This window comes from Schistocerca americana, chromosome 9, assembly GCF_021461395.2.
Source record: "Schistocerca americana isolate TAMUIC-IGC-003095 chromosome 9, iqSchAmer2.1, whole genome shotgun sequence".
NCBI classification, from domain to species: Eukaryota; Metazoa; Arthropoda; class Insecta; order Orthoptera; family Acrididae; genus Schistocerca; species Schistocerca americana.
Genome location: NC_060127.1, coordinates 42,171,585 through 42,196,481, shown reverse-complemented (window position 1 = coordinate 42,196,481; position 24,897 = coordinate 42,171,585). Strand labels below are relative to the sequence as shown.

General features: G+C 44.1%; 1 long non-coding RNA gene across 1 annotated transcript in view; it reads left to right on the top strand.

Moving 5' to 3' along the window:
* LOC124551043 overlaps nucleotides 1–24,695 on the top strand; it is a 29,928-nt gene extending 5,233 nt beyond the window's left edge. The window contains exons 2-3 of the long non-coding RNA XR_006967759.1: nucleotides 20,635–20,686; nucleotides 24,584–24,695. This is a non-coding gene — a long non-coding RNA (uncharacterized LOC124551043). The remainder of the gene's footprint in view (nucleotides 1–20,634; nucleotides 20,687–24,583) is intronic.
* Nucleotides 24,696–24,897: the final 202 nt, after the last annotated feature.

Sequence of the window (24,897 nt, the reverse complement as noted above, 5' to 3'; positions counted from 1 at the left end):
TGCATTCGAGTTTGGAATCATCACTACCTAGATGTTCGACGATTGAGCCATGAGTTCACAACGAGACCAGCGTGGGAAACACTAAAAGATGAGTGTCTAGTTTATCCATTATTTCAAGAAATGACTTTATTCACTGTGCTCTAATGACACCTGCCACATAATATAACTTTGTTGTTGCCCGAAAATGCAATATTTAGCAGCGTGAGCAACACTACAATCATAATTAATTTTTGACCTTTGTTGTGGTAGGATTGTTAGAACCTGCAGCACTCTGACATGTTTCTCAGACTTTTTCTGACCATTCTCTATATTGTAATTACATTTCAGCGCATATGGTCCAAAGATGGTTGCTGTTTGAACGAAACCGATTGAAATTTTTAATAAAAGTATTGCGATCAGTGGTCTACATAATCCATGCCTACACCATAAGGGATCATCCTCGACGTCAGTCTCTTTCCACAATGTTTGGATGCCGAAACCGTGTTCCAAGTGCCCTCCAGATACGAATCCGTCGTGAATAGCTCTCCAGACCAAATCGGGACTCATCTGTGAAAAGAACATTGGTCCACTGTTCGCCCGTCCAGGTGACATGCTGACGACTCTATTCGTAGACCTTCTCTTCTGTCGAGACCTGTCAGAGGTAGACATACAGCAGGTCTGCGACAGTAAAGCCCACTCTCGTGAAGCCTTCTGTACACCGTTTGTCTCGATAAAACACGTCCAGTGGATGCTGCGAGGTGAGATGCCAGTTGCCGTGCAATGCTGAGGCGGTACCGTCATGCCTTTACAGCCAAATAGCGGTCCTCTTTTTCTGATGTCACAAATGGTCGGCTCTGCCCTCGTCTTCGGGATACAGTTTCGGTCTCTATAAACTGCCACCATATCCGAGAAAGAACGATTCACATTTTGCCATAGAAAGTCACATCAGTTTGCAACTGTCCTGCTTCCATTCTTCATATTGGCCCCCACCGCAGAGAATCTGCTAAGCGTCAAACAAATATGATCAAATATAGGGCCTCGCCGTAGAGTTGATTATAAAAGTCGTTCGTCTATTGTTCACTGCAATGTGAAATGTAACCGCTTCGAGCGCTGGCATCACTACAGCTATTTGACGTCACTATAGTGACTTTGTAAACATGGCTTCAAAGTTGGTTTGTTCCTTCGACTCTTTTTCTTTTAATAAACTTCCTTCGACTAGGGTGGGGGTTGAGAAAGGGACGCAGTGCGTGCTATTAATTGTGTGTCGATGGGCAGGTGGAATATGCTGCAAGCGACTTCATGTCCACAATCACCGCTACAGCCATCCATCTCTACATCTGGAAACATCCAGGCAGCTTCTCAGCAAGCCGAAATAAAGGGTGTGGTCACACTCTAAAATCAAATGTTCTTTCTTAGCTTTCCATCTTACATTGACTGTTTTTGAACTCTGGATGCTACATGTTAAAAAGCGCTTCATCTGTTTCATACTTTTCAATAATTTTGTAGTTGTTGGAACACTAATTCTATTAATTAAATTATTCAAGAATAAAAATTGTTCTTATTATCCATATAGTATACTGAACATTAATTTACCTTCACATATGCCCCATTCAGTGCTTTATAAATCACTTCGCACCTTTATGGAATTATTTTGGTTAATGTGCAATGTGAAGTTCGAGTGTTGTGTTGTAAGCTAGAGTACCTCTCTCCTGTATCAAGAAATCCCTGTGTCACAGTTCGCCTGTCTTCTGCACATATAGCACTTCTCAAGAGAGTATTCTGAATTGTAATATGAGAAGTCACTTTACTGAGCAAATACTAAAATACTCTATTATCCATTCGTAAGTAATTTATATATTAAGACTTGACTTCCTCCACTTGCAACTCTCGTCACAAATTTTTCTGAACGCTTTTATTATCTCGGCGTAAGACCTACGGCTTCATCCAAGTATGTTTCCTTTTTACTGCTGCTTTCCTTCCAAACGCACACACAATGCACTTGTGGTACTAGCAACTGCAGAGGATAATAACAAGTTGTCCACCATCTTGAAATGTGTCGAAAAATATGACGACTGTGTAGTACCCCCTCTTTGAGCCGCGTCGAAGATTTTCGTCAAAGAAATTTGACATTTGGAAACATCTTAGCAGCTTCTCAGCAAGACGAAATAGAGGATGTGGTCACACTCTAAAATCAAAAATTATTTCTTAGCTTTCCATCCTACTTTGTCTGTTGTTGAACTCTGAATGCCACAACTTAAAACGCGCTTCATCTGTTTCATACTTTTCAATAATTTTGCAGTTGTTGGAACACTAATTCCATTAATTAAATTATTTAATCAATTAATAATTAATAAATAAATATAAATATATATAAATATAACAATAAAAATAAAATAAAATAAATAAAAAATAAATAAAATAAGTAAATCAATCAATTAAATTTAAAGAAAATGATAGCGTAATACCGGCCAAACTCTCGCTCGCTGCGCGCAAGCTACACTACTGGCCATTAAAATTGCTGCACCAAGAGGAATGCAGATGATAAACGGGTATTCATTGGACAAATATATTATGCTAGAACTGACATGTGATTACATTTTCACGCGATTTGGGTGCATAGATCCTGAGAAATCAGTACCCAGAACAACCACCTCTGGCCGTAATAACGTCCTTGATACGCCTGGGCATTGAGTCAAACAGAGCTTGGATGGCGTATACAGGTACAGCTGCCCATGCAGCTTCAACACGATACCACAGTTCATCAAGAGTAGTGACTGGCGTATTGTGACGAGCCAGTTGCTCGGCCACCATTGACCAGACGTTTTCAATTGGTGGGAGATCTGGAGAATGCGCTGGCCAGGGCAGATGTCGAACATTTTCTGTATCCGGAAAGGCCCGTACAGACCTGCAACATGCGGTCGTGCATTATCCTACTGAAATGTAGGTAAATACATTCGCAGGGATCGAATGAAGGGTAGAGCCACGGTTCGTAACACATCTGAAATGTAGCGTCCACTGTTCAAAGTGCCGTCAATGCGAACAAGAGGTGACAGAGACGTGTAACCAATGGCACCCCATACCATCACGCCGGGTGATACGCCACTATGGCGATGACGAATACACGCTTCCAATGTGCGTTCACCGCGATGTCGCCAAACACGGATGCGACCATCGCGATGCTGTAAACAGAACCTGGATACAACCGAAAAAATGACATTTTGCCGTTCGTGCACACAGGTTCGTCGTTGAGTACACATCGCAGGCGCTCCTGTCTGTGATGCAGCGTCAAGGGTAACCGCAGCCATGAGCTGACAGTCCATGCTGCTGCAAACGTCGTCGAACTGTTCGTGCAGATGGTTGCTGTCTTGCAAACGTCCCCATCTGTTGACTCAGGGATCGAGTCGTGGCTGCACGATCCGTTACAGACATGCTGATAAGGTGCCCGTCATCTCGACTGATAGAGACACGAGGCCGTTGGGATCCAGCACAGCGTTCCGTATTACCCTCCTGAAGCCACCGATTCCATATTCTGCCTACAGACATTGAATGTCGACCAACGCGAGCAGCATTGTCGCGATACGATAAACCGAAATCGCGACAGGCTACAATCCGACCTTTATCAAAGTCGGAAAAGTGATGGTACGCATTTCTCTTCCTTACACGAGGCATCACAACAACGTTTCACCAGGCAACGCCGGGCAATTGCTGTTTGTGTATGAGAAATCGGTCGGAAACTTTCCTTGTGTCAGCACGTTGTAGGTGTTGCCACAGGCGCCAACCTTGTGTGAATGCTCTGAAAAGCTAATCATTTGCATATCACAGCATCTTATTCCTGTCGGTTAAATTTTGCGTCTATAGCACGTCATCTTCGTGGTGTAGCAATTTTAACGGCCAGTAGTGTGTATACAACCGCTCGCAGAAAGATCCGTAACTAAAGTCTGAAAAATTACTCAAGTCACACCGATACCCAAAAAGGGAAGTAGGAGTAATCCGCGGATTTACAGGCCCATATCACTAACACCGATTTGCTGTACGGTTTTGGAACATATACTGTGTTCGAACATTATGAGCTACCTCGAAGAAAACGATTTATTGACACATAGTCAGCACGGATTCAGAAAATATCGTTGTTGTGAAACACAACTAGCTCTTTATACTCATAAAATAATGAGTGCTATCGACAGGGGATGTCAAATTGATTCCATATTTTTAGATATCCAGAAGGCTTTCGACACCGTTCCTCGTAAGACTCTTGTAACCAAACTGCGTGCCTACGGAGTATCGCCTCAGTTGTGGATCTGGATTCGTGATTTCCTGTCAGAAAGATCACAGTTCGTAGTAATAGACGGAAAATCTTGGAATAAAACAGAAGTAATATCCAGCGTTCCCCGAGGAACCATTCCTGATCTATATTAACGACATGGTAGACAATCTGAGTAGCCCTCTTAGATTGTTTGCAGATGATGCTGTCAATTACCGTCTTGTGAAGTCATCAGATGATCAAAACGAATTGCAAAACGATTTAGATAAGATATCTGTTGTCGTGGTCTTCAATCCTGAGACTGGTTTGATGCAGCTCTCAGTAAAGCTGCATGCTCTCGGGAAAAATTACTGCTGTAGTTTCCCCTTGCTTTCAGCCGTTCGCAGAACCAGCACAGCAAGGCCGTTTTGGTTAGTGTTACAAGCCCAGATCAGTCAATCATCTAGACTGTTGTTCCTGCAACTACTGAAAAGGCAGCTGCCCCTCTTCAGGAACCACATGTTTGTCTGGCCTCTCAACAGATACCCCTCCGTTGTGGTTGCACCTACGGTACAGCCATCTGTATCGCTGAGGCACGCAAGCCTCCCCACCAACGGCAAGGTCCATGGTTCTTGGGGGGGGGGGGGGATGGGGGGAAAATATCTGTATGGTGCGAAAAGTGGCAATTGACCCTGAATAAGGTATAATGTGAAGTTGTTCACATGAGTACTAAAAGAAATCTGCTAAATTTCGATTACGCATTAAGTCACACAAATCTGAAGGCTGTAAATTGAACTAAACACTTAGAGATTACAATTACAAATAACCTAAATTGGAACGATCACAAAGATAGTGTTGTGGTTAGAGCAAACCAAAGACTGAGATTCGTTGGCAGAACACTTAGAAGGTACAACAGGTCTACTAATGAGACAGCTTACACCACGCGCGTCCACCCTGTTCTGGAGTACTGCTGTGCGGTGTGGGATCCGCATCAGGTGGGACTGACGGACAACATCGAAAAACTACAAAGAAGGGCTGCTCATTTTGTAATATCGCGAAATAGGGGAGATAGTGCAACAGACATGATACGTGAATTGGAGTGGCACTCATTAAAACAGAGGCGTCTTTCGTTGCGAAGGGCATCTTCTCATGAAATTTCAATCACCAGTTTTCTCCTCCGATTGCGAAAACATTCTGTTGGCACCCACATACATAGGGAGAAATGATCATCACGATCAAATAAGAGAACTCAGGAGTCGCACAGAAAAATTTAAGTGCACGTTCTTCCCGCGCGCTGTTGGATAGTGGAACGGTAGAGAGACAGCTTCTAGGTGGTTCATTGAAGCCTCTGCCAAACACTTTATTTTGAATAGTAGAGTAATCACGTAGACACGTAGATGTAGACGAAGCGGGTCGGAGGACGCGAAAAACAGCGCAGTCGCTGTCGTAATGCGGAATCGAAGCGGTTTATGTGACGTCCAAATGGACATGACCATCATTAGCTTTCGGGCCAAGGACGGAAGCATTTCAGCTGCTAAGTTCACGTGCCGGCGTAGATAAGTGAATGTGCATGGCAAAATGGCACTGTTCAAAACCGGCGCCGAGGCAAATGCGGTGCACCACGGGCCACAGATGAGAGAGAGGAGAACGAAGGTGTGCGGAGACTTGTACAGGCGAACAGACCTGCAAGTGTTGAGCAATTGATCGCCCAGGTCAACCAAGGATCTGCCAACAGTGTCTCCTCAACGACCGTTCAGCGAACGTTGCTGCCCATGGGTCTCCGATCCATGGTATTGGTAATGCACCCGTGCTGATTGCGGCTCATCGGCGACGAACGCTGTAATTTACATGCCAATGCCGAAACTATAAGTCCACAGTATGGCGACAGGTGGCCTTTTCTATGAATTACGTTTCATGCTCCATCCGACAGACTGGCGTCGGCATGTACAGCTCGAAACGTCTAAAAGTCCACCCCTGGCGGCTGAGTGGTCAGCGCGACAATCCTAAGGGCCCGGGATCGATTCCCGGCTGGGTCGGAGATTTTCTCCGCTCAGGAACTGGGTGTTGTGTTGTCCTAATCATCATCATTTTCATCCCTATCGACACGCAAGTCACAGAAGTGGCGTCAAATCGAAAGACTTGCACCTGGCGAACGGTCTACCCGACGGGAGGCCCTAGTCACACGATGTTAACGTCTAAAAGCGGACACCCTAGAACCAACTGAGCTCCCCAAGCACGACTCACGCCCCGTCCTCACAGCTTCACTTCAGCCAGTACCTCGTCTCTTACCTTCCAAACTTTACAGAAACTCTCCTGCGAACCTTGCAGAACTATCACTCCTGAAAGAAAGGATATTGCGGAGACATGGCTTAGCCACGGCCTTGGGGATATTTCCAGAATGAGATTTTCACTCTGCAGCGGAGTGTGCGCTGATATGAAACTTCCTGGCAGATTAAAACTGTGGAAACAGCGCTCCGTTAGTATACGTCGGACCAGCGTGTCGCCACTATCAGTGATTGCAGACCGAGCGCCGCCACACGGCAGGTATAGTCTAGAGAGACTCCCTAGCACTCGCCCCAGTTGTACAGCCGACTTTGCTAGCGATGGTGCACTGTCTACATACGCTCTCATTTGCAGACACGACAGTTTAGCATAGCATTCAACTACGTCATTTGCTACGACCTAGCAAGGCGCCATATTCAGTTACTATATTCTGAACACATAATATTGTGAATCGTGTACCGTCAATAGCGACGTTCATCATTAATGGATTAAAGTTAAGTATCAAACTAATTACGACCGCTTTCTGAATTCTAATTCCTTGTCATATTCCAGACCTCAGCGTCAGTATAGTTCTGCCCTCCTCACGCCAGCCTGCGTGAGCTAAAACGCGTGGATTTCGGCCTCCTCTAGTAACACGGTGTCGGCTCTTCTGCCAACACAACAAGTTTCATATCAGCGCACACTCCGCTGCAGAGTGAAAATCTCACCCTAGAACCAGGATGCACCGTTATGCTCTGGGGAAGCTTTTCGTGGTAGTATCTGGGTGGTCTCGTCAATCTGTTAAGGCACACTGGATCATCAAAAGTATGCCTCCATCCTTGGGAACCATGCCCGTCCCTACATGCAGTTTGCTTTTCCTCGGTCTCATGGCACCTACCAGCAGGACAATGCAACGTGTCGCACAACTCACTCTGTATTTGCGTGGTTCAAACACCACCATGACTTTACCGTATTTTCCTGCCCACCAAACTCCCGGATTTAAACGTAGTCCACAATCTGTGGATTCACGTCGGCCTAGCTTTTCATGCCATGGATCCAAAACCGAGAAACCTAGCTGAGCTAGACAAGGTACTGGAGCCGGCATGGCTCCAGATCCCTGTCAGCGCCTTCCAGAACCTCAGTAACTCTCTTCCAGTAGGTCTCGGACGGCAAAACATGGTGGCCGTATTTGACAAGCGGTGACGTTAACTTGAAGGTGTATAACACTCCCTTGGACTACACTAAAAGTTAGTTTTACATATGAAAAATTCTTTCTGTCGTGAAAAGCAGGCTGTGTTCTGTCTGCTAGGAACTCTTCAGTCTAGCGATAAACGTGATCTGACAGTCCGTACGCACGGTTTTTGTTCATTAGGAGGCAGTGGAGAGCTGTATCGAATGCCTTCTGGAATCAATGATCTTATTTACCTGTGCGCCGGTTATCTTCTTCTTTCTGCGTGTTACGTACGGCCGGCGACAGTGGCCGTGCGGTTCTAGGCGTTACATTCTGGAACAGCGTGACCGCTACGGTCACAGGTTCGAATCCTGCCTCGGGCATGAATGTGTGTGATGTCCTTAGATTAGTTAGGTTCAAGTAATTCTAAGTTCTAGGGGACTGATGACCACAGCAGTTAAGTCCCATAGTGCTCAGAGCCATTTGAACCATTTTGTTACGCACGGTCAGAGCGAACTGGGTTCCACACGGTCGTTACTTTCGGAATCCATGTTGATTCCTATAGAGGACATTTTCTGCCTTCACAAATGTCGTGTGGGCAGACCTTTTTGCGAAATACTGTAACCGAGTGACTACAGAGATTTAAGTCCACAGTTTCTGCGATTCTGTTCAACAAACACTCTTTCACTCAATGACTTTTCTTCAGTTACTAAGACTTTTCTGACAGTAAATCACAGATCCAGTTGTGAAAGTAAGATGAAAATAAATAGCCACACAATTTGATTAGAATCCACTTGTCAGGAACGGCGACATAACCTTGTTATAAGTCTAGAAATATGGGATCAATTTGAGACCACCTGTAGAAAGCACTCTTCGGTTAAACCAAACACGCCGTATGGCCAGCACAGACGCAAGAAATATCTGTCTTTTAAAGCATAACTAGCCCTTTATTCATGTGAACTTGAGGCAACTAAATATCCAGGAAACTATGCATCGTACAAAAAGAATTGTTCTTGCTGAGAAGTTGATGCAAGTAAATGGAAAGCTTGTGCGCTCAACAATTGGCCACCTCCCTAGTGGGCGGTGTCAGCTTTCTAGGAACTCCCCACTTTTATGGCTTATTCGGATTCTGCACCAGAAACTAGGTGTTCGCTGAAGGCTTTTGTCCCGTCGGGTCGTAAGTTTTTCTCCCGTCAGGAAATGGGAAGGTGTGAGTGCATCAGAATCATCTCCTGGTGTGATGGGCCCGGAGGTCACCGCGGCTTCAATACTGATCAAAGTGATGGTCAGTTGTTCCTCAGTGAGCTTTGCGAGTCCCAATACCTTCTGTAGGCAACGCATTATAGTTCCCACCATTCTTTCCCACCATCCTCCCCACCAAGCCGCCCGGGAGACAATGAATTTCCAATTAATACCGTGGTGGGCGAGGAACTGATAAGTTTTTGTGGTGGTTAATATCTTCCAAAGTTGGGCTAGTACCATATTCGTGGCGTGGAATGTTTTCACGTTACCTGTATATATCGTGTAGGGTAGTCCGCGTCTTCCGGCGAATCGCTGAAGTGCCATAAGAAACTTGTCCCTTGACAAGTTCAAAATGGCTCTGAGCACTATGGGACTCAACTGCTGTGGTCATAAGTCCCCTAGAACTTAGAACTACTTAAACCTAACTAACCTAAGGACAGCACACAACACCCAGCCATCACGAGGCAGAGAAAATCCCTGACCCCGCCGGGAATCGAACCCGGGAACCCGGGCGTGGGAAGCGAGAACGCTACCGCACGACCACGAGATGCGGGCCTTGACAAGTCTGTACAGAGTTTGAGGTGTACAGCTCGTGTGGTAGCACATGTGAAAAGAGTGATATATGACTTGCGCGTTTCCTTCCCCACTTTGATGAATAGTGGCCCAGCAAGTCTATTCCGGTTACAGAAAGTGGTTTGGCAGGCGAAACTCGTTCAGGTGACAGCGGTGCTTCAATCTGTTGCCCTCGTGGATTCTTCAAGGTCTTGCATGCGAGGCGTGAGTTTAGGATTCTTTTCGTGGCTTGACGAGCTCTAAGGACCCAAAATTCGGTTCGCAGTTCGGATAGTACAGAACGAACACCAAAGTGATGGAGGCGGATGTGTGTCTCTCGAATAACCAATTGTGTGAAGTGGTGGGAACCGTCAAGGAGTAAAGGATGTTTTTGTTCCCTATTTAGGCTAGTGCACTGCAGTCGACCTCCTAGACGTATCAATCCATCTTCTACGAAAGGATTGTAGGATTTTTGACTCTTTTGGCAGTGGTAAGTTATTTTGAAGTGCATTTAATTCGCTGGGGAAGGAATCTCTCTGGCCCACTCGAATCCAATACATTTTGGCAGCTGATAATTCGGTGGCTGTAAGTTCTCCTGAAGATTTATTCTTCTGACGAATGTTGTGTAGGAAGCGGAGAGTCCATGCTGTGATACGAATGAGTTTCCAGTACGAGCTGAATTTAAATAAGTTCAGAAGGCTGGTTGGTGAAAATATCGACAAGACTTGGCTCTGGGTTTTCTTCCTCTTTTCTTCGGGAGGAAGTCGTACCATCATTGGAGTATCGTTTGGCCAGCATTCAGGAGGGCGTGTAAGCCAAGGCGGTCCATGTCACCAAATATCCAGAGAATTCATAGTCACAGAACACACAATACAACATGTGAAAGATACACTGTCCTAAGAGTAAACAAACAATCTCTCACTTGCCACAAGTACTGTAACACTTCTGGCACTAAATGTAACTGGGTTTTCTCTTTTGGTGCTAGTCAATTGTCAGGATGAGCATTACTGCAAAGGGCATTTGATTCTAAAGCATTATGTCAGGGTGAAAATCACTAAATAAATTACTTTTTCTCTCTTAACAACACGTGGGCAGGGTGGGTTCTTCTTTGGCTCGGGTATGTGGTAGAATGAAACAGCAGTTTTACATAAGATAACTTTTATTGAAGATTTGCACAACGGTTTCCTTACTGGACCGTTCTGGCTGGGAGAGCGGCAGCTGTGTCGTCTGCGAAGCCTTCTGCTGCGGCAGCGGTGGCGTCTGATTACGCCTGGCGGTGTGTATCTCGTGTCGCCGTCTCGACCAGTTGACTGGAGACGCGCCTCGTGCTGTGGCCCGTCTAATTATTGAGAACGAAGTCGTGAATCGGATGGTGATACCTTGGATGTGGCGTCTCAGTGTTTCTCTTCTCTAAGCCGCCGCGTGTGTCAGTGTTGTGCGTCGGCCAGCGGAGCGGCGCGGTGGGGGAAGGCCAGTGTCCCGGACTCGAACAACGGACTCCCGCTTGCCAGTCTTCGGCTGTCAGGTCTTCATCCCAGCTCACAGGTGACTGCTCATGTGAGGCCGTCTCCTTCCCGTCCTCACGAGTCGCCCGGGTACGTAAAAATCAGTCTTCAAATACCTTTTAACTTTTGTCTTCTGGCGCCGAGACTGCTGCTGCTATTCTATTACAGCGGCGCACTTGTTGCGTCTGTGTATGATGTAGTCTCTTCTTGCATGACCGTCTTCAGCACCGAAACTGACTGAAAACTACTGCTACTCTTTTCGTCGGGCCCACTGCGTCTCGCATATTTATTCACTTCAGTTCACTGGAGGTGAACGACTTCACGGTCATTGCCTCTTCTGTCACGTTGAAAAGCTTCTCGAAGAATCTTCTTAACGTCGGTCATTGGCTCTTGGAATGTAGGCGAGGGCCTTTGATCACACGTGACAACTGAGAAACACGTGAGCCGGTCGGGCGATGCCCTGATGACTGAATCGACAGCGTCCGCTTCTCTCCTGAACGTGCTCACTTCAAGCGCCGGCCGTTGCCACTGCTGCTCTGCCCGCTGTTTGCCAGTGTGTAATTCTTCTAAACTAAACTAAGTTTTCTAATTTCTACTTCACTTCACATTGATTTCACTAATTTATTTACCTATCTTAAGTACCACTCAACAGTACATCACTCTGTGACACTAAGTACGGTTTACTCAGACCATTATTTCCCTTTCGTGGTAGATGACACTGTAATCGACAAGTATCAAGTGTGCCTGTTTCAGTAATTAAGAAACGACACATTTGATTATACACTCCTGGAAATTGAAATAAGAACACCGTGAATTCATTGTCCCAGGAAGGGGAAACTTTATTGACACATTCCTGGGGTCAGATACATCACATGATCACACTGACAGAACCACAGGCACATAGACACAGGCAACAGAGCATGCACAATGTCGGCACTAGTACAGTGTATATCCACCTTTCGCAGCAATGCAGGCTGCTATTCTCCCATGGAGACGATCGTAGAGATGCTGGATGTAGTCCTGTGGAACGGCTTGTCATGCCATTTCCACCTGGCGCCTCAGTTGGACCAGCGTTCGTGCTGGACGTGCAGACCGCGTGAGACGACGCTTCATCCAGTCCCAAACATGCTCAATGGGGGACAGATCCGGAGATCTTGCTGGCCAGGGTAGTTGACTTACACATTCTAGAGCACGTTGGGTGGCACGGGATACATGCGGACGTGCATTGTCCTGTTGGAACAGCAAGTTCCCTTGCCGGTCTAGGAATGGTAGAACGATGGGTTCGATGACGGTTTGGATGTACCGTGCACTATTCAGTGTCCCCTCGACGATCACTAGTGGTGTACGGCCAGTGTAGGAGATCGCTCCCCACACCATGATGCCGGGTGTTGGCCCTGTGTGCCTCGGTCGTATCCAGTCCTGATTGTGGCGCTCACCTGCACGGCGCCAAACACGCATACGACCATCATTGGCACCAAGGCAGAAGCGACTCTCATCGCTGAAGACGACACGTCTCCATTCGTCCCTGCATTCACGCCTGTCGCGACACCACTGGAGGCGGGCTGCACGATGTTGGGGCGTGAGCGGAAGACGGCCTAACGGTGTGCGGGACCGTAGCCCAGCTTCATGGAGACGGTTGCGAATGGTCCTCGCCGATACCCCAGGAGCAACAGTGTCCCTAATTTGCTGGGAAGTGGCGGTGCGGTCCCCTACGGCACTGCGTAGGATCCTACGGTCTTGGCGTGCATCCGTGCGTCGCTGCGGTCCGGTCCCAGGTCGACGGGCACGTGCACCTTCCGCCGACCACTGGCGACATCATCGATGTACTGTGGAGACCTCACGCCCCACGTGTTGAGCACTTCGGCGGTACGTCCACCCGGCCTCCCGCATGCCCACTATACGCCCTCGCTCAACGTCCGTCAACTGCACATACGGTTCACGTCCACGCTGTCGCGGCATGCTACCAGGGTTAAAGACTGCGATGGAGCTCCGTATGCCACGGCAAACTGGCTGACACTGACGGCGGCGGTGCACAAATGCTGCGCAGCTAGCGCCATTCGACGGCCAACACCGCGGTTCCTGGTGTGTTCGCTGTGCCGTGCGTGTGATCATTGCTTGTACAGCCCTCTCGCAGTGTCCGGAGCAAGTATGGTGGGTTTGACACAGCGGTCTCAATGTGTTCTTTTTTCCATTTCCAGGAGTGTATATTGCAATTACGATGTAGCCTTTAAATCGGCCGCGGTCCGTTAGTATACGTCGGACCCGCGTGTCGCCACTATCTGTGAGTGCAGACCGAGCGCCGCCACACGGCAGGTCTAGAGAGACTTCCTAGCACTCGCCCCAGTTGTACAACCGACTTTGCTAGTGATGGTTCACTGACAAAATACGTTCTCATTTGCCGAGACGATAGTTTAACATAGCCTTCAGCTACGTCGTTTGCTACGACCTAGCAAGGCGCCATTATCAGTTACTATTGATATTGTGAATCATGTACCGTAAAGACCGACGTCCACCATTAACGGATTAATGTTAAGTATTCCACCAGCTACGTCCGTTTTTCTAAATTCTAATTTCCTTGTCCTGTTCCAGGCCTCACGCCAGCCTGCGTGAGCTAAAACGCGTGCCTTTCGGCCTCCTCTAGTAACACGGTGTTGGCTCTCCTGCCAACCAAAATAACGTAAACTTTTGTGTTCCAACGACTGATACTGATGTTCGAATTTTCTTCAGTGTTTCATGTCTAGAGGCTGGCATTTCTGGCAGATAAGCTACTTGTACGGTAACACAGTTTTCTGTTCCTTACGGGGTTGATTGTGGTGAGTCCCCAAACCATTGAAACACTTGATTTCGCTGGCCGCCCTGTAACCCCGCTATCAGAGTAACTGATTTCGGTGTGTCTCCGTCCAACTCATAGCAGCTCTCACGCTGCCCTCCACGTGGCTGCCTGCGGAACACAAACTACAACCGTTCTGTTGTTGTTGTGGTCTTCAGTCCTGAGACTGGTTTGATGCAGCTCTCCGTGCTACTCTACCCTGTGCAAGCTTCTTCATCTCCCAGTACATACTGCAGCCTACATCCTTCTGAATCTGCTCAGTGTATTCATCTCTTGGTCTCCCTTTACGATTTTGACCCTCCACCCTGCCCTGCGGTACTAATTTGGTGATCCCTTGATGCCTCAGAACATGTCCTACCAACCGATCCCTTCATCTAGTCAAGTTGTGCCACAAACTCCTCTTCTCCCCAATTCTTTTCAATACCTCCTCATTACTTATGTTATCTAACCACCTCATCTTCAGCATTCTTCTGTAGCACCACATTTCGAAAGCTTCTATTCTCTTCTTGTCCAAACTATTTATCGTCCATGTTTCACTGCCATACATGGCTACACTCCATACAAATACTTTCAGAAACAACTTCCTGACACTTAAATCAATACCCGATGTTAAAAAATTTCTCTTCTTCAGAAATGCTTTCCTTACCATTGCCAGTCTACATTTTATATCCTCTTTACTTCGACCATCATCAGTTATTTTGCTCCCCAAATAGCAAACTCCTTTACTACTTTAACCCTTTCAGGTACATAAGAAAACTAAAGTGCTAGTGATTAAAGTTTTTGTATCTCTGTGGTAACTGGAGGTTTTATAAACAAAATATGTTATAATTTCAAACATTTTTATTTGTACTGCTAAAAAAAAAAAGCTGGGACGTATTTGTCCCTGTGGTCCTTAAAGGACAGTTACAGAACACATTACACCTAATACATCGAAAAATTACAGAGGCTGTGTATATGTTGTTTCTTGGATGTGAAATTTTGCAAAACGGTTTCTGCTTGACGTAAAGCATAAATTAACACCACACTGTTCACAAATATTGTAAGTGTGATTTTCAACACACTTTGAAGCACAATGAACACATCTCTTCCTTACGTCTGATTTTATCATTCGGTGCTCAGGACTCTTTGGATTGCAACTGGTCTGCAACCTTCTTGATGTTTTCACTCCTGTTGATAAATTCCTTTGTCGACTTGAATAATTTCCAATTAGATTTCTCACAATGCATTGTCTGAACTCTAGGGATGATACTGTTGATTTAAATCCTGATTCTTCTGCCAATTTTGAATATATTACATACGCATTGTTTACACCAATGTCAAGAAGATCGAAGAAAATTCTCAGGTAATACTTAATCTTTGCCTTCCTGTCGATCTCATAAGTCACTTTCTTGTGGTCCATAAGGTCCACCCCTCACATCCACTTGATGTACTTTCTTATCATAAGAGGACACTGAACATTGATCTTTTCAGAAGAACCAGACTGACGCCTCTTCACTGTCGTACATGGTATTGGGGAAATAAAATTAGTCAGTAGAAAAACTGGCTTGTTATTCATCCATTTCAGGATTGTCAGACCATTGCTACTGAGACTGTATGAATCACCTCTGTCCTTGTCTGGAGGGAATGTTTTTGGGAGGTTTTTACGATTGGTGCGCACTGTTCCACATGATCTGATATTTTGTAATCCAAGGTAATACTGCAAAGCTGGAGAGATAAAAAAGTTATGTACGTAAATTTCATATCCCAGTCTGGATTGTGATTTTGTCAGTAGCAGAACTACTGACTCACCAAGCCCTACTTCAGGACCTGAGTTTTTTTTGCCAGTGTATAAATCACACTCAAAAAGGTAGCCAGTTTCCGAATCACATCTGCACCACATTTTGAAACCCCATTTAAATGGCTTATTTTTAACATACTGTCACGTAACATTATGTCCTTTGAATCTGATCGTATGCTCATCTACAGATTGAGTCCTAGTTGTACTAAGAGATTCCTGGAAGGTCTTGTTCAAATAGGTAATTACAGGTCTCACTTTTTATGTGCAGTCTTTCTTTATTGACTGATCTGCATTACTGGAAAAATGTAAGTACTTTCGAATCTCTTCAAACCGATGTAGTGGCATAATCTGAGCTATATAAGGAACACCTAAATCGGGTTCAGTTGCCCAGTAGCTTCTAAATGTAGGCAAAATAAGGTACCCCATTACCAGGTTCATACTAAGAAATGCCTTGATTTCATCTTCATTTGCGCTGAATGCGTTGCCTGATTGTTCTGCATACCGAATACTTTCAGGAATTAATATATCATGCACCAAATCTTTTAGGCCAATAGTGGAAGAAAAAGTTTCAAATGGCTGTTGCATTTCACGATTTTCACTGACACTAAACAAAAGCACTTTCCCAAATTCACGTTTCATGTTATCACTGAACTGTCTTGGTTGGTAAGTTCTGGACCATTTAAATACTGGTAAATCTGGAAGGGAATCAGGTACCTCAGCATTTGGTTCTGATAATTCGTCTGTATGTCTTCTTTTGCTAGGTGGGCTACGTATTTCTTTTTCAGGATCTTCTATAATAACATGTTCTCTTTCATCTTCCATATCTCCTTCAAGAAAAATTTTCTTCATCCAGTAACAGATTATCTTCGTCATCACTACTGCAAGCCTCCAAAATCTGCATAACACTTTCATCAGTGATGAAAAATTCTCTTTTTCTGGAACACATGATTTGAAATTATATCAGTACAAATTTTTTCCGCTTATTTAATAAAATGAAAGATAATATATTTTCAACCGAATTTTAAATACCATTCTGCTCGTTATTTTACGTAATAGTAACGATTTCATGACATTCAAAAACAAGTACACAAATTACCATTGTGGTACCATTGTGGTTAAAATAAAGATTTCCCCTTATGAAAAACAGTTATTTTCTAAATGAATGGTCTAAAGTAAAAGAGAAACATACTTGAATATACTTTCAAGCTTTGACAGTAAGGCAGAGAACACAATACGCACACAATAAGTGAATAAATTTGTGTGTCTGCTCGAAGTGAGAACCACCAACAATAATCGACGGCTGATGGTAGTTATAGTAATTGTTGCCACCAAAGATGTACGATATTAAAGAAAACAAATATCTCTGCTTCAAGTAGAGCATCTGCAGCACATCAACTGTGATTACAGTCCAATTAGTAAGATGATTTATATGTGGGACAAATGTGTCCCATGTACGTGAAAGGGTTAAGTGTCTCATTTCCTAATCTAATTCCCGGAGAATCAACCGACTTAATTCGACTACGTTCCATTATCCTTGTTTTGCTTTTGTTGATGTTCATCTTATACCCTCCTTTCAATACACTGTCCATTCCGTTCAACTGCTCTTCCAAGTCCTTTGCTGTCTCTGACAGAATTACAATGTCATCGGCGAACCTCAAAGTTTTTATTTCTTCTTCATGGATTTTAATACCTACTCTGAATTTCTCTTTTGTTTCCTTTACTGCTTGCTCAGTACACGGATTGAATAACATCGGGGAGAGGCTACAACCCTGTCTCATTCCCTTCCCAACCACTGCTTCCCTTTCATGCCACTCGACTCTTATAACTGCCATCTGGTTTCTGTACAAATTGTAAATAGCCTTTCACTCCCTGTATTTTACCCCTGCCACCTTTAGAATTTGAAAGAGAGTATTCCAGTGAGTGTTGTCAAAAGCTTTCTCTAAGTCTACAAATGCTAGAAACGTAGGTTTGCCTTTCCTTTATCTTTCTTCTAAGATAAGTCCAAGGGTTAGTATTGCCTCACGCGTTCCAACATTTCTACGGAATCCAAACTGATCTTCCCAAAGGTGGGCTTCTACCAGTTTTTCCATTCGTCTGTAAAGAATTCGCGTTAATATTTTGCAGCCGTGACTTATTAAACTGATAGTTCGGTAATTTTCACATCTGTCAACACCTGCTTTCTTTGGGATTGGAATTATTATATTCTTCTTGAAGTCTGAGGGTATTCCGCCCGTCTCATACATCTTTCTCACCAGATGGTAGAGTTTTGTCAGGACTGGCTCTCCGAAGGCTGTCAGTAGTTCTAATGGAATGTTGTCCACTCCAGGGGCCTTGTTTCCACTCAGGTCTTTCAGTGCTCTGTCAAACTCTTCACGCAGTGTCATATCTCCCATTTCATCTTCATCTACATCCTCTTCCATTTCCATAATATTGTCCTCAAATACATCGCCCTTGTATAGATCCTCTATATACTCCTTCCACCTTTCTGCTTTCCCTTCTTTGCTTAGAACTGGGTTTCCATCAAAGCTCTTGATATTCATGCAAGTGGCTCTCCTTTCTCCAAAGGTCTCTTTAATTTTCCTGTAGGCAGTATCTGTCTTACCCCTAGTGAGAAAAGCCTATACATCCTTACATTTGTCCTCTAGCCACCCCTGCTTAGCCATTTTGCTTAGCCATTTTGCACTTCTTGACGATATCATTTTTGAGACGTTCGTATTCTTTTTTGCCTGCTCCATCATTAATGAGACATAATCTAGAGGTCAGTCTGTACAAAAAATCCTGCACCGGCAACACCTTCGCGATTATAGACGGCCATAGAGGCAGCAGGGAACTTCCAACGACTTGTGACCATGCCACGTCTAGTTGCTGCACTGTGTCAGGCAAAAGGAGGATCGACACGTTTTAAGAGGTGTCACATGACTATTCTCACCCTAGTCTACGTTGTATGGAAGTGAGTCATGGACTGTGGGAACTGTAGGAAAGAAGATAATCAAAGTGCTTGAGATTTGGTGCTACAAGAGGGTGTTGAAAATTTGGTGTTTTGATACATGAGAAATGAGGAGGTATTCGAAACAATGGGCAAGGGAAGGAAGTGTGGAGCGAACGTGTGGAAAATATTGATAAGAAGGACGGCAGGGTGATAGAACATGTGTTAAGACAACAAGGAATAGCTCCCATGGTCTAGAGGGCTGCACAGGTTAAAAACCTCAAGGGAAGACAGAGATTGGACTATATCTGTCAAATAACTGTGGTCGTAGAGCGCAAGCGCTACTTTGACATGAAGAGGTTGGCAGACCAGAGGAATTCGTGATGGGCCACATCAAACCACTCAAAAGACTGATGATAGAAAGAGAGATGTATCTGCTGCATCCAACATCCTCTGTAATCTGATTTTAATGTTGTAGACATTTTCACCCCCAACTCCTTCCCCACTAATCACACCTATTGCTTCTTCCGGCCCCAGGTTGACTAATCTTAGGTGCCGAAGGATGGTTCTTACAATGCTGCCCACGTGGGTGCAGTTACACCATTAGCTCACTCGCAGCTAAGCTACTAGCCAGGCAGCCCTATTATAATTCTGATGAAATGTAATGTTAATATAACTGGAGCTCATTCTGTATGAAAACAATTTGTTTGTGAAAAATGAAAAAAATGATTAACGAAGGTGCTCGGCTGATGCACAGTCGTTTTAACCACTAAACATCCCTGTCACAACATTTTGTGCAACTGATATCATCTGATACAAATGATATCACATATTAAAGAAAATGAGTTTGTCAATAAATCTCTTTAAACATATTTGAATAACTATGTCCCTAGTATCAAATTATAATTCATCAAATGATATTTGCATCCGAACAGTTGAGCGCCAAGAGAAAGGAGAACACAGAATAATAAATGAAAATAAATGAAACAAATGATGTGCACTCAAAAAAAAGACAAATGACTTGAAAGGATGACATACAGGATTAAATTCTTTGTATGTAATTATACAATAATAAATCTTTCCTACACAGTGATTTGTTTGTGATGAAATTTTCTCTTTACACACAGTCGTATGTGTATTATTTGCTTTCGGTGGAGATAATACAAAAAGCTGAAGCTCTATAATAATCCTGCTAACTAGACAGGAGAATCCTTTCAGTTAAGTCACTGGTGTGTCATTCCCAGTTTTGATGTTAAGCGACTTATTATTGTCGTTCCTACTACTTTTTGTCACCCAGTAAGATTTATAGGTATGAAACTTCCTGGCAGATTTAAACTGTGTACGAGACAGAGACTTGTCCGCGAAAGGTAAAGGTCGCGAGTTCGAGTCTCGGTCCTGCACAGAGTTTTAATCTGCCAGGAAGTTTCATGTCAGCGCACACTCCGCTACAGGGTGAAAATGTCATTCAAGATATGTAGCTTAATATGGTACAGGAGAGCATATTCATTGGTGTTAACAATGTAGAAAGTATCTTGCCGTGTCAACAATGCTAGTGTAAACGGGTGGTAACTGGCCCTGTGTACTAGCATCATTCCTATTCAAGCTCTCTTGTGTGAACTTTTTTGCACTGGAACGCTCTTAGTATTATATTACAATCAATCCCTGTAGTGTGTTCCTTGTAAAAAATTTTACGAGAACTGCTTTTCTCTTGAAGAGTTGTTTAGTGGCACACGATGTGGAATTGTATGAAGACGAAAGTATTAATAAAAATCGTAATTGCAATGCTATTGCAGTGCTTCTGTTGGTAAACAACTTACGAATTCCCAAAATTTGAATCATAGATGCTACAAATGGTCCTGCAGTAGCACCCTCTGAAACTGTTCCAGACTGTTGGGGGGAGAACGGCTTGCTACAGCTGTTGCCTACGCTTTATTTATTACTAAATTATATTACAGGTCTTTACTCTTATTAATATGAACTTGTATCCTACTTGTTTGTTTTGGCATTAAATCGTACTAGGACTTTGTCGTCTTTGAGATTTCCTATACAACACCACCTTGCTCTGTAGACTAGTAGTAGCCATTACTGATACTGTGGTTTCTGGAGAGATGTGTCACTTGTGTATAATCAATCCTCTTTCCGTGTGACAGGTGTCGGTCCTGTTGGTGGCTGCTGTGGTTGTGGTGTTGGTGGACGCAGGAGGTGAGTGTTGCGTAGCTGCACGTAACAGGGACGACATGCAATAAAATACTCAATCATTTCGTAATTTCAAGTACTGCTTGTTAGTAACCGTTTAAGTAACATTGTCATTAGTGAAAAATTTACATTTTTATTTCCTTAACGAAATAATCGAACTAAAAATCCTTACTGAAGAAAATCACAAACATAATTTTAAGTATGTTTGTTTTATAACTGTTCTTCAGACAGCTTATACAGCTTTTTATTTATACTTGGATAGTGATTTATTTATACAGCCATCTTCCAACCCTGATGTCCATGATGAGATGGCAGCGTTAATACAGTAGTTCCTTACACTAAGTATTAAACAATTTTGTACGATTAACAATTATTGTGGCTGCAACCTAACAATGAATATCTATGTCGCAAGATGCCTGTTTAGCTAAAACAACCAACAAGTGTAAAAAATAGATTAATTGTGTTTCTAGATCAGATTACACTTCGCTATGTTGTCAACTGACATCATGGTGACACTATGGATGTATATTACATATTTTCTGACTTGGTAGAGAAATATGTTCTTACGATCAAAATTATTATCGTACACAGCTTCCAATGGATTTTCAGTCTGACAGATCGTAATGCAATGCTGTAAATATCAACTACACTAAAGTTTCATATTCCATAGCTGTGACAATTCACTGACATATTTTCCACTGACCACCTATTTATTTATTCGTTCTATAAATTGAAACGCCTTTTTCTTGCTGCAGTCTATATTTATTTATGTTCCACACATTACGCCATATACATTAAGGCATTTTCAGGGGATTTAGTCTGGAACAATACAGATTTGTTTTACTATGAGGTATTTATAAATAGTAAAAAAGAGCTTTATTTTCATAAAAATCATGGAGTATCAGTATACTGCCCTTGCGTGCCGGCCGAAGTGGCCGTGCGGTTAAAGGCGCTGCAGTCTGGAACCGCAGGACCGCTACGGTCGCAGGTTCGAATCCTGCCTCGGGCATGGATGTTTGTGATGTCCTTAGGTTAGTTAGGTTTAACCAGTTCTAAGTTCTAGGGGACTAATGACCTCAGCAGTTGAGTCCCATAGTGCTCAGAGCCATTTGAACCAACCTTGCGCCCTGAGACACCTTGATATACATGCAGTTCGACTGTTGCTTTGGCCATCCCATTTCGAACCGACGGGAAACATCTGCCAATAGGCTGCAAAAAGGCTGGTATGCCTCCTCAACTTACCATCCGCTATCAGTAGAAAGAAAACTGGCGTTCTACGCATCGGAGCCTGGAATGTCAAATCCCTTAATCGGACAGGTAGGTTACAAAATTTAAAAAGGGAAATGGATAGGTTAAAATTAGATACAGTGTGCATTAGTCAAGTTCGGTGGCAGGAGGAACAGGACTTCTGGTCAGGTGAATACAGGGTTATAAATACAATATCAAATAGGGGTAATGCACGAGTAGGTTTAATAATGAATAAAAAATAGGAGCACGGATAAGCTACTACGAACAACATAGTGAAAGCATTATTGTAGCCAAGATAGACACGAAGCCCACGCCTACAACAGTAGTACAAGTTTATATGTCTACCAGTTCCGCAGATTATGAAGAAATATATGATACGATAGAGGAAATTATTCAGGTTGTTAAGGGAGACGCAAATTTAATACTCATGTGTGATTGTAATTCGATAATAGGAAAAGGAAGAGAACGAAACGTAGTAGTGAATATGGAATGCCGGTAGGGAATGAAAGACGAAGCCGCCTGGTAGAATTTTGCACAGAGCATAACTTAATCATAGGTAACACTTGGTTCAAGAATCATAAAAGAAGGTTGTATACATGAAGGAGACCTGGAGACAGTAGAAGATTTCAGATAGATTATATTATTGTAAGACAGAGATTTGGGAACCAGATTTTAAATTGTAAGACATTTCCAGGAGAACATGTGGCCTCTGACTACAATTTATTGGTTAAGAACTGTAGATTAAAACTGAAGAAACTGCAAAAAGGTATCAATGTAAAGAGATGGGACCTGGATAAAATGAAAGAACCAGAGGTTGTAGAGAGATTCAGAGAGACCATCAGTGAACGATTGACAAATACGGAGGAAAGAAATACAATAGAAGAAGAATGGTTAGCTTTGAGATGAAATAGTGAAGGCAGCAGATGATGAAGTAGGAAAGAGGATGAGGCCTAGTAGAAATCCTTGGGTAGCAGAAGAGATATTGGATTAATGAAAGGAGAAAATATGAAATGCAGTAAACAAAGCATGCGAAAAGGAATACAAACCCTCAAAAATGAGATCGACAGGAAGTGTAAAATGGCTAAGCAAGGATGGCTAAAGAGCAAATGTATGCATGTGGAGGCATATATTACTAGGGGTAAGATAGCTACTGGCTACAGGAAAATTAAAGGGTCCTTTGCGGAAAACAGAACCGCCTGAATGAATATCAATAGGTCAGATGGAAAAACAGTCCTAAGCAAAGAAGGGAAAGCAGAAAGGCGGAAGGAGTATGTAGTGGGTCTGTACGAGGTAGATGTACTTGAGGGCAATATTATGGAAATGGAAGATGACGTAGATGAAGGTGAAATGAGAGAAATGATACTGTGTGCACAATTTGACAGAGCACTGAGAGATCTAAGCCAAAAAAGACCCCCGGAGTAGACAACATTCCACTAGAACTATTAATCTTGGGAGTGCCACCCATGATTACCACCTGGCGAACAAGATGTATGAGACAGGAGAAATACCACCAGACTTCAAGAAGAGTATAGTAATTCCAATTCAAAACAAAGCAGGTGTCGGTAGGCGTTAAAATTACCGAACTATCACTTTAACGATTCAGGGCTGGAGAATACTAACACGAATTCTTTACAGACGAATGGAAAAACTGGTAGAAGCTCTCGTTCCGCAGTTACTCACGCTAACCACGGGACCATGGCGATCCTCGAGTCCCATTGCCCTTGATGTTGCCTATCTTCGCATGGACTACTCAGTTTGTATATTTTACTAATTTTTTTCATAGTTCCACACAACTTCTTCCTGTTTTCTCGATTGATCTGTGTTCAGTTTTTCAAGGCCTACCCACTGTGCCAACTTCCAACTAAATCTGAGGGGGGTGCGATGGGGAGGTTCCCTTGTGAGCACTATGGGACTTCTGTCATCAGGCCCCTAGAACTTAGAACTACTTAAACCTAACTAACCTAAGGACAACACACACATCCATGACCGAGGCAGGATTCGAACCTGCGACCGTAGCGGTCGCGCGGTTCCAGACTGAAGAACCTAGAACCGCTCGGCCACTTCGGCCGGCACTGTGCTAGGTGCAGGGCCACTAAATGATACTGACTCGGGTTGTTGGCTGCATCAGCAGATGGTGATTGAAGAACAATGCTTCCCTCGGCAACACAATCGATAGTCTCCTCTGCAGTATCCACTAACTTGAACCACTTTGGCTGCTCTTTATATTTGCCCTGATGTGGCACACTGTGGCGTGGACATTCCAGGTGCCAGGTAGCCACCCCGTCATAACCCTGAAGTGACATATCAGATCTTGGTAGCGCAGCTGAACAGCACTCATGTTGTGCCATATAGTTAGTGTAATTCGAAGTAAATGTTTGCAGAAATCTACAGTGGCTATTCATTCAATGGGCAATAACCTCCTAAACTTGGCTATCATTGTTTCACTGTGTATCCCAAATTAGCTACAACTTCACAATTTCGTGCATTTTTCCTTCCGTACTGTATAAGGACAATAAGTATAATTCAGTTATGTAGGGAGTGGACTTAAAATTTTAATGACCAACAATGTATATTAAGAAGCTGCAGTGTTCTATTGTAAACGATGTTTTATGCCAGACAAGTAATTGTGGCCTGTGTTCTTCATCATGTTTCAAGGTAAAGGCGGTGGGAAAGGAGGTGGCGGAGGTAAAGGCCAGTCAGGTGGAGGTGGCAGCAGTGGTGGTGGCAGCAGTGGTGGCGGCGGTGGTGGTGGTGGCGGTGGTGGTGGTGGTGGCAGCAGCGGGGGAGGTGGCAGCAGTGGTGGAGGTGGCAAGAGTGGCGGAGGTAGCAGTGGAAGTGGTGGGGGTGGCAGTGGAAGTGGTGGGGGTGGCAGTGGAAGTGGTGGGGGTGGCAGCAGTGGTGGGGGTGGCAGTGGAAGTGGCGGAGGTGGTGGCAAGGGGAAAGGGAAACGCAGCGTGCTGCTGGAGCCC